The sequence below is a fragment of the Uranotaenia lowii genome, chromosome 2 (assembly GCF_029784155.1).
Source record: "Uranotaenia lowii strain MFRU-FL chromosome 2, ASM2978415v1, whole genome shotgun sequence".
Classification (NCBI taxonomy): Eukaryota; Metazoa; Arthropoda; class Insecta; order Diptera; family Culicidae; genus Uranotaenia; species Uranotaenia lowii.
Genome location: NC_073692.1, coordinates 292,030,027 through 292,044,954, shown reverse-complemented (window position 1 = coordinate 292,044,954; position 14,928 = coordinate 292,030,027). Strand labels below are relative to the sequence as shown.

The following is a 14,928-nucleotide window of genomic DNA, read 5'->3' as shown; positions in this document are numbered from 1 at the left end:
TGACTTGTTTTTGTCATTTTTGTCAATTTTCAGGGTCCAATTTCATTTTCGCAAGTGTGCTACACTTAGGAGCATAACTCAAATGTTCTATCGGGTGTGAGAAATCAAGTCCATCGACTTTTACTCAATATTGACAGGGATAAATTGGAAATCTGTTCTCGAATCTTATCGGCGAGTGCAAAAGGTGCAAAAAAAATTATCAATTGTTCAAACGTTTCGAGCTATCATAATATTCCCTCCTCTTCAGTGGATACTGAAATTATTTTATTTCTTTCAAACATTCAATCTTTATTTTTATTTTAGTCACAACTTACAAAATGCTCTCCATCGACATTTCAATAAAGACGTCAATAGACAAAGCGATTTATTGAGTTGAAGACCGTTTACGACCCTGTGATTTCAAAATTGACCAGACACTGATAAAAAAATATAGTCCATATAGTCAATGTCCACAGAACAGGAGCAAATGATGTCGATAAAATTCGAAAACTAAACATTCGTGACGAAAAATCCAACTCCAACAAATCGTCAAAGCCATATTTACCATTCGGAAATCGCCAAGGCCATACTCACCATCTATTCGCTGAGAACGATCTAGCTTAACAAATATCTGTAACATAAAGATAGTAGTGAAAATTTATGGTATTTTCTATAAGAAAAAATATTTTGACCACAGGAATGCAGGGTGCGAAATGCGGGAAAAAGTCAGGATTTAAAATCCATCGGGAAAAGTGGAAAAAGTCGGGAATTTCTCAAGAAATCAGGAACTTTGGGCTTAGCTGCACAGTGAATATATCCAGTGCCTCCAATGCTCCATGATTTCTGAAAAATTGGGAAAATTCGAGCAACTCAAAAATGATAAAATTGTTGGTTTCAGTACAGTTGTTATCGAGGATTAGCTAGTAGAAATATTACACTTTTTCGATTGTATTTCTTTGTGCCCTATCAGCTTCTTTCTTGTTTAAGTAAGGTTCAAGTCTTAGGGAAAAGTCCGAACATCAACTGACTAATCATATAATTGAAATTACAAGTGACACATATTTAATTGAAATTCCAACCCCGATTACAAGTCGATATCTGCACATGAAGTACAGTCAGAGATTCTTTTTTTACCTTAGAAAGATTTTATGCAAGAACATACAAGCTTAATATTTGAAAAAAAAAAATATTAAAAGGACAACCCAGCAGCTGTTGATGATGATGGCTCACTTCTCACTCTATAAAATCGGTTCAAGTTTGAAATATAGCGTACACAGTAATTCAAAGCTAAACGAAGACGATTCATTCAAACCTGGGAATGCGTAGCATAGTTACGAATCTTGGGGCTTATTTTCTATTTTATGCTAGAATGTAACATTTTCAACCTTTAGCGAAAATTTTGAAACAACAGATTTGAATCTCATTTACATTACCCAAAAAGCGAATGTGATTGACGAAAAGAACTGATTTTTGTCCATACAATTCGTTAATATTGTCTCTTGTAGGAATGATTTGTACATTCAACTGAAGTTTCTCGGAAACAATACTGATGAGGTTAAGTTCGCTCTGGTCGAATTCTCCGTTTAGTTTAGTTTAGTATAAGTTTAGCAAATATATTCAGATGATGGAATATTAAAAAGTAAGAAATTTCAATTTCGGTATCATTGTTGAATAAAATTAACGAGAAACCATCAGTCAACAGTTAAATTATTACCTGAACTTACCCATTGAAATAAAATCAGTTTATAAAGTAAATAAACGTCTTGAAACTGAACCTTTTTTTAATAAAAAAGCATAGAGTTTTACTAAGTTTATAAAATACATTCAAACGAGGTTTTTGAAAAAAAAGCTCACAAGATTCAAAATATTACCTTCGCTTAGGCTTGAATTTACTTAATTGCGGCTGTTTTGAATCTTTTATATGAAATGTGCCATTTAATGAAAATGAGTTTTACTACAATACGTACCTTTTTATCATATTCATACTCTAAGTATAGAATTTCCGATGAAACGAAATCTTTCCACTTTGTTTTAAATATTGTTTGTTGTTTTCATCGACTTTTTTCGGCGAAAATTAAAACGAAAATACTTGCCAGTTGGTCCAAACGTTTCGAGCTACTTTTGGCGTTTCGTTCCTCCTCAGTGGACCTTAAAATTAAATTTATTAATTGTATAATTTTCCGTTTCACAAGAACTAATTATCTTACTTTATCTTTCGATCGTCGTACTGTTATTTGCTGTCTGTTGTTTGTTTGTGATGTTATGTTTACATTGATCTGTCAGTGTCTTGATCTTTGGTAAAATGGAGTTGTATGCTGATAAGGCAATGATCATTTAGTATCCGGGCAGTTACAAACGTGTGTATTTTAAAAACTATTCATTTGATCGAAAAACTTTCTATGAAGAAAATGAAGGTGTTAATATGATATTTAATGTAAAAAATTAAAAAAAAATATCGTTTATTACAAGAAATACTGTTACTTTATTATAAAATCTCTCTTTTATCTTTGCACACTTTTTTTTAGTCGTGTATTGATCTATTATTTTTAACACAGAAGCAAACCTTTGAAAAATCATGATATTTAACACAAACTCACCTGTAAAAACCAATTGAAATCTGGTTGGAACCTTTTCACGAGTGGGCATCTCGAAGAATTTGACCTCTTAAATTCGGCTTTAACATAAATTTCTTTTTCCATCAGAACACATCTGTCACATTGCGTAAAACCTAGCTGCACATATTGCAATCTTTGAAACTGCTCAATATTAGTAATTTATTTGTTTCTACTAGTCAGGGAATACTTTTGCCTGCCGAAAACGGATTTACTGCATAGTAATGCATTCCCCAATAACCATAAACTTTTTACCATAGTTGAGATTAAGGGTTCCACTCCAATGCTTGGTTTGAACTTCGTGAGCATCCTAGAGTGGCTTCTTATACTTCTCAACCATTTGGATAAAAAAAAAATTTAGAAAAAATCAACAGTTCATGAGTTTTCAAACCAACAATGAAGAATTTCCAAAGCGAGTGTGCAAAGTTATTTTTACCATGTCTTTTTACATAGTAAATATCTCAAACAAAGGTAAATTTTAAAATGTGGAAAAAATAGGAAAGATAGTTTCAAAGTACAGAATCTGTGCAGAAATGTTTCACATTAAAATTAGGGGCAACAACGACGTTGTTAACAAACAAAAAGATTCAATAAATTTCAAATCAGCATACAACTCCATTTTACCAAAGATCAAGACACTGGCAGATCAATGTAAACATAACATCACAAACAAATAACAGACAGCGAATAACAGTACGACGATCGCAAGATAAAGTAAGATAATTAGTTCTTGTAAAACGGAAAATTATACAATTAATAAATTAAATTTTAAGGTCCACTGAGGAGGAGCTAAACGCCAAAAGTAGCTCGAAACGTTTGGACCAACTGGCAAGTATTTTCGTTTTAATTTTCGCCGAAAAAAGGCGATGAAAACAACAAATAATTCATCGCGGCGATTAATCAGTTAATCAAGCTCTAGTTATTCTTCTAAAAGCAATATCTAAGCTTTAGATGGTAAATTACCTACTTATTTTCCCTGACATTATCACTACTTTACAAAAACTTTATAAATTATCCAAATTAGGTAACATTTCTGTTTAGTTCCAAACTTTGGGCATTTTCTCATTTAACTTATGCTTTTTCTAAAGGTTCTTATTAATTTTGAAATTAGTTTCTTGATTGCGAGATAGAAAAATACGTTAAAATTGTTATGATTTTTTTGTTTTGTTGAAAAAATATGATTAAATCACTTTTTAAAAGTACTTTTGAGACGGATTTTTTCCGTTATTGAGAATCACGAATTTCGTGCGACCATTCGGGAAAAAATCGGGAGAAATGCAGGAAATGAAAAATTGAAGTTGAGTGGCCACCCTGGAAGTGTACTTTTTGATTTTTAACCCTCCAAAGCCGTTCGGGTCAATATGACCCGAAGCGCACATTTCAAACATCTTTATCATCATTCCAATATACTGATGAACTGGTAGTTTTGACAGACCAAGTATGTTCTATGAAAATAATAATCAAATTAACGTCAAAAAACTAAAATTTGAGTTTTTAAAATCGGTTCATTGAGAAATGAAATACAGCTAAGCAAAGCAAAAACTGGATGTCGTTTTTTTTAAGTAAGACTTTTTTCTACCGGAAAATCTGTCATAGCGGTAAAAACTTTCATTGGACCCCAACATATTTATACATTGTCGGATAGATGGATTCTTGACAATTTCAAACATCAATGAAATAATTAAATACAGAAAAGCTGTCAGAAGTTATGAGTATTTTAAAAATAAAATTGATTTTTCGGACTTTTAACTTTCTGAACCAGTTTCTGAAATCCTGGTAATACATATCGACTTTATTTTGAAATGATGAGTAATTAGAATAAATTACCTACACAATGAATATAATATCATCAAAATCGGTTAACATTTACAGCCAGGAGAACGAAATCAAATTACAACGCATGTTTCCCCGAAACGGATATTTAGCGAACGGCTTTGGAAGGTTAATATCGGGTTCTTTAAAAAATTCATTCTTGAATTCATATTTTCGGATTGAATGTTTGTTTTTTTAACATTACTGCTCAAGATTAGTGGTATCAAGTTGAAATTTTATCTTTCGAATGCAATTTTGCCAATCGATTTATTTTTTTTCTTAACTTTTTTTTACCTTTCGAATGTGTCTTGGTTGCCTGTGACGGCTGTTGTTCTTCGGAGCAAAATTATGTGATTTTAATTCGGTTGATAATGTTGTTTCCAGTCTGTGATGTTGAAGAGTTAATCACTCTCAAGTATAGATCCAGTCCATTCAGAAAATCGAAAACACTACGAACACTTGAAATGGTTTTCGAAAGTGAGACTTACAGTTTTCGTCGTCTCCGTTTTGGAGTCAATTTTGGTGGTGCTAGTGTTAGGCGATAAATTTTCCGACCGAAAAAAAACCTAATAGGGAGAACTTGGGTTGGGGAGTGACGACGAAATTAAGTTCATTAACGCCACTTCAAGAGCCAGTCGGCACACTGTTCAGGTTCTCGAGTTTCGAAAATCGACTCCGTGTAGTTTCCTATGCCAGTCGATGCGCATTGCTTAATTTTAGACCGATTTCAGGCGTCGAAATGTGGCGCGGTTCTATACCAACTTTCGGCAGCAAAACAAGTTGTTATTTCTTCAGATGGATGGCCCAAAGTTGGCGACCGGCAGCTGAGGCGCAAACGCGAGGGAAACCTTAACAAATATAAAAATGGAATTATTCGAAACTGCGCTGGAAGGCATCGAGGCGTGAACGTCGTAGAACTCTTGGCATGTGTGTGGCCTTGACGCGGGATATGGATCGCGGTTTCGGAAATATTTGATACCTACACCCCGGTGAAGCCGGACGAACTTTAATACAGGTGCCGGTCTTTTTTTCCACACAGAAAGACTTAAGAAATTGAATCCGGGAGATTACGGAACGCCCCACCTGGTGATAAGAAAAGTCTTTAGTTGAGGGGCACAAACAGCTCCAATGCAACACATTTTAGGAGGATTGTTCCTGGTTCAGGCGATTATCTTAATCGTCTTTAGATTCCGCCTTTTAAAATTGCAAAAACAAACTGTTAGGGACGTTTGGTTCTTCTTGTCTGCTGTTTCGAATTCGGGTAACCAGGAGTTATCGAATGAATAAATTATTTTATTTGATAGGCTTGTTCAATGCCCGAAACTGATGTAGCCTTCGTTGAAATTAAAAACCAGAATCCATTACAAGTATACCGAAATGTGCTCATGGCTGTTACGACAACTTTATGTTTGAGGTTTATGGTCAAAATTAACAGTAGAAAAAGATAAATTTTATCTAACGACTGTTTCTTCAAATATTTTCCTCTACATAACGAGTTGGCTTCTGGATGGTTTATAATTTCGTGTTTTAGTTGACTTTCAACAACAACTAAACGAAGTACGATTAGTTCTTGGGCCCTCACTATGAATCACGTTTGTTTCCTCATTAAGTTTGGTTTCCTTAAACCAGCAAAGTTTAACGCTATCGCTTTCGAAGATTGTCCAAAAGAAATGTTTCGCTGTTTGCTGACCGACAAGCACGTTTCCGCATTCTAAAGTAGGTGGTACTTACATTGCTAGGAAAGTGAACCACGCTTTCCGAGCATGAATGTATGACTATTTATCTTCGTAATTCGTATTGTAGTGAAGCAGAAAGGTGCGGCTGCTGTCGCGGAGGAAAAGTTCACGCTTTTCCTAAATGGAAACGTCTTTTTAATTATAGATCCGGACCAGTGTCTAATGTTGTTCCATGACTTGGGGCTGGATGTCAGCTAGACAAAGATTAAGAGGAGGAAGTTACGACCTACGATCGCGGAAGAACTTTGGCTCGTCCGGAATGTTTCAACGTCGAAAGTAAATCTCACACCTCAGAACTTTGAATCTCACGACGACGGATGGAATCTTCAGAAAGGTCGTCCATCATTAGAAGCAGTAGGTTACCTATCGGCATTCTCAAGACATCTTTCTGGGTCTAGAGAAACACCATGTAAGACATAAGTTTTAGCGGTTTCGCTGCTTTAGGTTTTTCGCTCCGGGAAAAACGAGAGCAAAGGGCACGGAGACACGTGTTTGACGAGATGCAAGAAGCTGCTCAGCAACGCTCCACTCTCATCATACCCCCGCGCGGTGATGATGACGTTGATGGAAACAACAGTACATTTTTAATATTTTGTAAGTTTAAGACGCAGCGTGGAAAGTAGAGCAATTCACGCCTGTCAGTAGTGGCGCATAAAAGAAGTTTGTTTCTGGTTTGTTGAATGAAGTTATGTTGTGGTTTTATTTTTTAACTCGGTGATGAAGGCTGAATTCATATCATCCGTTTTAATAGGCTGGTTTGGAATGATTCTTCAAAATTCTCTTTTGTCACGTTTCGGGCAACGGTTCTTATTGATAGGCTCATCAATAACCTGTTGATTTTTGCTTTCGAACTTTTCATCTTTTATGACTTTCAATCCAATCTAGGGCTAACTCAATTATCTATCGAACGCTCGTTAGCTGTGGGCGGATTTGTCGGCAAATCTCAACCCTTTTATCGAGACATAATTTCACGGTTTTTGTAAGTTTTTAAATTATACTTTCTATGCAACAAAGTAGGTAGTACTGAACCCAAAAAACATAAAGAGTGATACGGTCAAAATTTGGTCAACATCAACTTGACGTATTTATTTCAATTTTGCATTTAAAAAACCTGAACACCCCTCATTTTGAAGGTGTGTGTGTGTAGAATGTTGCTCCTATTTTGATTTTGGAATTCACTCTTCAGTTGTCAAAATGCCGTCCAAGGAAGAAGAGCAGCGTATCAAAATTTTGCTCGCGCATCGCGAAAATTCGAGCTACTCGCACGCAAAGCTGGCAAAATCACTAAAAGTTGCCAAATAAACCGTTACAAATGTAATTAAAGTGTTTGAGGAACGTCTGTCGACAGCCAGGAAGTCTGGAAGGGTGGGAAATCGAAAACCGGAAGCCGCTGAGACGACAAAGAGAGTTGCCGGTAGTTTCAAGCGAAACCCTAACCTCTCTCTCCGAGATGCCGCGAATAAGCTGGGTGTCTCGTCTACAACCGTGCATCGAGCCAAAAAACGAGCCGGACTATCGACTTACAAGAAGGTAGTGACTCCAAATCGCGATGATAAACAAAATACGACGGCCAAAGCGCGATCCCGGAAGCTGTACACGACGATGCTGACGAAGTTTGACTGCGTGGTTATGGACGACGAAACCTACGTCAAAGCCGACTACAAGCAGCTTCCGGGACAGGAGTTTAATACGGCAAAAGGAAGGGGAAAGGTAGCAGATATTTTCAAGCACATGAAACTGTCAAAGTTCGCGAAGAAATATCTGGTTTGGCAAGCCATCTGTAGCTGTGGCTTGAAAAGCAGCATTTTCATAGCTTCCCGGACTGTCAACCAAGAAATTTACGTGAAAGAGTGTTTGAATAAACGTCTGCTGCCTTTCCTGAAGAAACACGGTTGTTCCGTACTGTTTTGGCCGGATTTGGCATCTTGCCATTACGGTAAAAAGGCCATGGAGTGGTACGCCGCCAACAACGTGCAGGGGTTTCCCAAGGACAAGAACCCTCCCAACACGCTAGAGCTCCGCCCAATTGAGAAATACTGGGCTATTGTCAAGCGGAACCTAAAGAAGACCAAAAAAACTGCTAAGGACGAGCAGCAGTTCAAGGCAAACTGGCTTTCTGCGGCGAAGAAGGTGGACAAGGTGGCTGTACAAAATCTGATGTTAGGGGTTAGCGTAAGGCCCGGCAATTCGGATTTAGAAAAGCGGAAGCCTAACTAAATATTTTTCCTGAATTTTATACTAATTAAACTTGAAAAAGGAATTTAATTTGATTTTTAACACTAGAAAGACCGCACCAGTCAAAATGACTGGTGGGACACTTTGTTTGTTGAATATCTTTTAAACACTACGCTCTAAAAATTCGCAAAAAATATGACTTTTCATGAATTTTGAATCTCTACAAAACTGTGTATTTTTTATTTTTCTAGCTCTTTTAATAAGCGAGAAATTTTTCGCCATGGACACTCGGACCGTGACCAGTCAAAATGACTGGTAAAATTCACAAACCTATAACTCAAACAAGATAAATTTTTTTCGCTTGCTTTTGGTTTTATTTGCAATCTACATTCAAGACAAAGAGCCTTAGTTGATTTATGGTGGGCAGGAGTGTGTCATTAGCTATGAAATTATTGATTTTTGATGCGAAGTCATGGAAATTTGTAGAAAAAGTTCTCGGATCGACCGCTGTGTAGCGCTTCAAGCACTTGACTCCCAATTTTTTTGGTCTGTTTTGTTGCTTAACTATAATCGAACTTTCTGTCAAAATTTGGCGAAATTTCATCAAGATTTGTAAAAGTTATGTTAGTTTTAATACATGTCCATTCGAGTAATCGAGTTATTTTAGGTGATAAATATGTTTTATACTGAACTAGTATGAGTAAAATAATTATGAATTGTGTACTTATTTATTCAAATTAGAAGACCTTATGTCTATGAAACTGAACAATTTAAATGATTTTTTTTATATTTAATTATTCTTCATACGTTGGTTATCCACCATGGGTGCACGGATTCACCGCAGTTTCTGCCCAAGTATGTATTCACATGCATTCTTAGATTATTAGGTTCGACAAATTTCCAATTCAAGTTCCCTTACAGGTATTCCGGCACCCGTGTATAAAGCTGGCAACTGATTGAACATTCTTATTATAAGAGAAAACACATCTTACCTGTCGGCAACTTACGGGGTTTGAACCCTAGAGTTTTCTTGCCGATACCGGGAATCGAACCCAGTACACTTGGCATACCTAGACTAGACTCACGCCAGTCTATCTGATAGACCACATTGGCGCTAAGATTGTTCAACATGGGTGTACGGAATGGCTGTAAATTTGCCGTTGTTAATTATATAGAAATAAATAGTTTTCAACTTGCTTCAGAACACAGAATATTTTTGAGTTAGATATGATAGGTATTTGAAATGCAACATTAGTCAATCGAAAAACTTTTAAGGAAAAACAAATCAATGTGTACATTTGACCATGTTGATTCATTATTTTTATTTCCACTGTTTTCCGTCGCACGACATAACTTGATGCATATAATTCCTAAAATTCACTCGATTGATGATAACCGTTTTCCAATTTCTTGGATGTTGATCAGATCTTATCAGATAAATATACGATGGCAAAAACTTGTTTTTTAATAATAAATAAATAAATTTATTATTTCAAGATATAATTGAAATATTTCTTTTCCAGGAATGAAAAAACGGAGCTTAAAATAAAAATCGTTATTTAAATAATTATGTCTTCACATAAAAGACATTATTTCGACATTGGTTTAGTTAAGATTTGTAATAATGCTTTTTAAAAAAAATTGCAAAAAGTCCAATATTTGATTAAAACGCGGTGAATCCGTGCACCCATAGTGAAAAACCATGTATATAACACAAATTTTCATTTGAATCTTTAAAAGTCTTTATTCTTTACCTTTAACATGCAAAAAAAAATTGATTTTAGATGAATGGCGGTGAATCCGTGCACCCATGGTAAATTGCTCTACTTATATAGAAAATATGCTTCAAAACCAACAATATCAGGTATAATTTATAGGCAACGTGTTGAAAAACTTCAGAGCGATGGATGCTAGAAAACATCTACTAAAACAAAACTGAAGTGAAACCGTGCACCCATGGTCAATAACCATAGCCATCTAACATGTTTTTATTATTAGATTGATAATGTGTTTCAATTTTTTGGTAATTATTTGACATATTCATTTTATGACATATACGCATTCGTCAACTATGCCAAACTGAGGTGATTCCGGGCACCCATGGTGAAAAAATATTTCAATTTCATAACAAAAATGTTATCGAATTAATAACAAAATAATTTCAAAAGAAAAAATTTAAAAATATTTTGATAGAAAAAATTTCCCCTTTACCAGTCATTTTGACTGGTCACGGTCCGAATAGGTATATTCAATTTGCCGGTCCTTCTAGTGTTAAATAAACGATTTTACCGATTTACACGCGTTTTCCCTTGACCAAATTTTGACCGTATCACCCTTATTTCATTTAATAGGCGAGTCGAGCATAAAAATTGCACACTTAAGTATTAGGTGGCTTTATAGTAGGCTTAGCACAAAACATAAAGGCAGATTTCGATTATGACAGTGCTGCAAAGAAGACTGTAGCCGTATTTGCAAATTAATTTCCAAATTTAGTATCATCAAAAAGAATTAACTTTTTCAGCTGTACTGCATCCTATGAGTTGCTTGGAATGATTAATTTTTTTTTTAATTTATTATAGACGTTTTACCACGATTATGGCTTTCGTATCTCTAAAACTTTATTTTTTACACCATTATTTTACATTTTTTTAAAACCTCTGGTTTGGATACTAAACAAAGTATTTTTTTAGATGTTCATTTAATGCACTTTCACCCCTTGGGCTTCAAATGCCTCAGATGTAAACATCCTTTCCTCAAGCCGCCCTCAAAACGACTGTATTATTATGGAAGCATATTAGGAAGGAGGTTGTAAGTGATGGTGGATTTTAACCTCTTGTAAACTTCATCCTAAAAAGCATTTTTGACTTTTTATAGGTAATCCTAGACCATGATGGTGGGGTTGTGGGGTTGAGGTGGTACTCGGTTAAGGGGGCTAAAAAAAATTTTATACACCGCCTTAAAATAAAATTTTTTTAGCTGCTAAAACCTATTACACATGAGGCTTTCAGTAATGGCTTATAAATGACTTTCAAGTAATTTGTCGTCCAGGATTTGAATCTGGTGTTAGTTTTTAGATATGAGCTCTAGTTTTAGTGTTATGTTGGTTCAAACATGGAAAGTACGTTTATTCGAAAAAAAATTAGCTTGTCATGACTGGTCAAAATTTAAAAAAGTTTTCCCAGTAAAAGACTTGAAAAATCGTCGAATCCAGCTAATTATAACAACGAAGATGAACAGTATTGTGAAGTGCGCTGTAGCATAGATAAGAAGTCTTTCAAAGTGAAACAGTTTGAAAAGTCGTTCAAAAATTTCAACTTGTTGTCTCATAGTGTTGCATTTTTACAACAAAATCTGAACATTTTTTATACCGAGCTTTAATAATAGGGCGAGTGATCGTTCTATGGACTGGTTCTTAAATGACTATAATTGGAAATGATTCATTTCGGTGGCATAGATTTAAGGTAATCGTCTGAAAACAATGATTCTAATCTCATTCTATATTATCGCTTTTTTCCATAAAAAGTAGGAAATTCAATAAAGAAATAACATTCTTTTAAATCTAAACAGACTGCTCAATTCTCAATTAGAGGGAGACAATTTGACTTCAGAATGACTAAAAAAATTCGTTTCTGAACTGCCCAAGCAAAAATATAAAAAAAACACTATCGCTGTGATCAATCTGATATAAACTACCTGTTTGGTTTTTTTCTTCTTTAAATAAAGGAAACACACAAAGTAAGAATTTGATATTTGTTCCGGCAGTAAGTTAATAGTTGAAACATTTTATCATCCATATTTTTGATAACCTATCAATAACAGAGAAACCAAAAATTAAAATTCTAAAATTGAAAATAAGGTCACTAACATTTTCAATAGATTTTCTGCGTAATTTTCCAAAAGAGAGAAAAAAGTCTACAAAATCAAATGCTGTGCATGTTTTTAAGAAAAACAACTTGAAAATTTTATAAAAATAGTATACCACTAAGAGCGTACTTTTACCCCATCCTACTCTGAATAGATAATCAGAAAAACACCCCTTCAATGTATGATAAAAACATTGACCTTTATATGTATTGTTAGGCTACTTTGTTGGATAATTCTACTGAAAGTTGAATAATTCTACGAAAGATTTGTTTCAATTCAACCGCGGTATACCATGGTTAACTGAAAAGGAATCTTTCGATTCCTTTGATTCAAAAACATTGATTTTTAAAAACCACCATTAAATCATGGGTGACCAAAATTTTCATTTTGGGCAGCCTTATTTTGAAGCTATCAGTTATAAGAAAATGTATTTTCTGATGAAAATTCGCATTACCAGAAAATGTGTATTTTTTTTTTAGAGAAACTTTCACATCATGGAACATTGGAAGCAAACAGTATTAGCATAAATTTGGGGGTTCTTGATAGTCAAAAAACATTTGGTCCGCGGACCACAAGGCTTTTAATTGTTTAAAACTCCAGATGGTATGTAAACATTTTTTTCTTCAATGTACACGGGCTGATCCATGATGTGAAACTTTCTTAAAATAAACAAATTTTCTGGTGTCCGCCAGCTTCAAAATAAGGCAATTTTGGTGAAAATCTTGACCATACATTGTTTAAATAATCTAAAGGGGGTCACTTTGTGAATTTTGTTTTACCATATTTAGAAGAATAAACGCACGATTTACAAAAAAAAATTCAAATCTTAGAGTTCTTGGATATTTTGCGTACGTAGAGCCCGCCATATTGAAAATTGGGAGTATTTCTAATAAAATTATTAGTCTCATCATATCAAAATCTTTCATTATGCCTACTTTTTTTTTGAAAATCTCATGAATTTTTTTTTAATTTCATTATGATTGACGTTGAATTTTTCGAAACTCACTATTTAACTCTCATCCGTCCCAGAAATTTATACCCGTCCTGAAGTGTCAATTTGTCGCTCCTGGCTAAAATCGCTATATCTCTCTTGTTTCTCAACCGATTTGTCTAAAATTCAAAGAAACTTTCAGAAATCTTGTAGTGTAATTCAGACAGTATTCAGTTACAACATTTCAGTTTTCCTTTATTCAAAGTCTAAGAAAAAAAATCCGAAAAAATCATAAATGCTCAAAAAAGTTTCACTTAGTGTCCAAGCACTAATGTTAGAAGCTATACGTCGCACATGAATGTTTAAAAAAAAAATTCAGGATCATGTCACAAAAATGTAAAAAAGTGGTGTAAAACCGTCCTTTTCAATTAATGAACCGTCAAAATTGTTTCAGTCTCAGTAGATAAATTTTGAAAAGTTGGATTGTGGAAAAGTGGATTGGAAAGTTGACGTAATTTGGCATCTTTAGAATTTCAGAATATAAATCACAGAATTTTTGACAAATTTTCAAAAGTTTCTGTTTTTTTTTTAACTTTTTGTCAATTTTAACTTCAACGTTGCAACTTTGCAACGAAAGATTTTCACAAAAAGTCAATTTCATGCCGATTATTGTGGTTTAAATACATTAGCGCTGCGGCTGAGATATTTGAGTTACATTACGAGGTTTCTAAAACTATAAATTTTGAATTGGAACAAAAACAATTGCCTGTATTTCAATAATTTATTATTAGATTTCTGATCTTTTTTCATACAAATTTAGCATTTTCTTCATACTTTAAAAAAAAAATACGGATAAAATTATTTTTCACGGTTTAGAAGGAGTTCTCGATTTTTTCCCGAAACACGGCTCATTAAGCCGCAAACACCTTCGTTCGTCGTTTTAGCTGTCCTTTTCCACCAGGTCTTCATCTGCTTGATGTCTTTGACAACCTTTCCCTTTGCCTTGATTGCCCACTATTTCTTAGTAAGGCGGAACTGGGGGCAGTTGGTAGATTGGTTAAAGTTTTTCGGAACAAATAGGACCCCTTTCTCTGCATACCATTATTGAACGTTTTTGCTGTAATGACAGCTAGCCAAAACTGGCCAAAACATCACGAGATGTCGTGGGATCGAATGAACGGTGAAATTCATTTTTGAAGACACTTTTTTTAGTATAGTTCTGACGCCATTGTGTTATTTGTAACCTGAGCTGCAAGTGCCCTGCCAAATCATAAATTTTCGTGCAAATTTGTCGGCAAAAACAAATTTTGATTTGGCTGGAACATCCCTTCAAGCCGTAGCCAAGAAGAATTTTTGACCTGGGATTTGCCCGAAGTCAGCCTCGACATAGATTTCATCGTCCATCAGAAGACACCCGTGAAACTTTGTCAGTACCTGGTCGTATAGCTTCCGAGCGCGGATTTTGGCCACACTTTTCTGTATTATGGTCCGATTTGGCTGTTTGCTAGCTCGATACGAATTGGTCGACAGTTCCACTCCGACGATTGGCTTGAGACTTCCGAATCGTCGTCAATGTATCCTTATATTATATCCTATTCGTGGGCAGTTTCAGCTGTTTAGCTAGCCTAGGTGCAGTCCATAATGGATTTTCCAAAAACTGTGCAGAATTCTTTCCCTTCTTTCGGCTTCCATGTTGATTGTTTGCAAAGTACAGTGGATTTGCGGAATGTCAAAAATACATACATGAAGCTGACAAAATTCTCGACATGTGGGTGCCAAGAACTTCCAAATCCGTCCACCAGGAGCGCCACAATAAAGC

The 14,928-nt window shown here is 35.0% G+C and overlaps 1 protein-coding gene across 3 annotated transcripts in view; it reads left to right on the top strand.

Annotated features, from left to right (window-relative positions):
- The window catches only part of LOC129743398 (dystonin), a 532,614-nt gene that overhangs the window by 51,068 nt on the left and 466,618 nt on the right, over window positions 1-14,928 (top strand). The gene's annotated exons all lie outside the window — the stretch shown is intronic.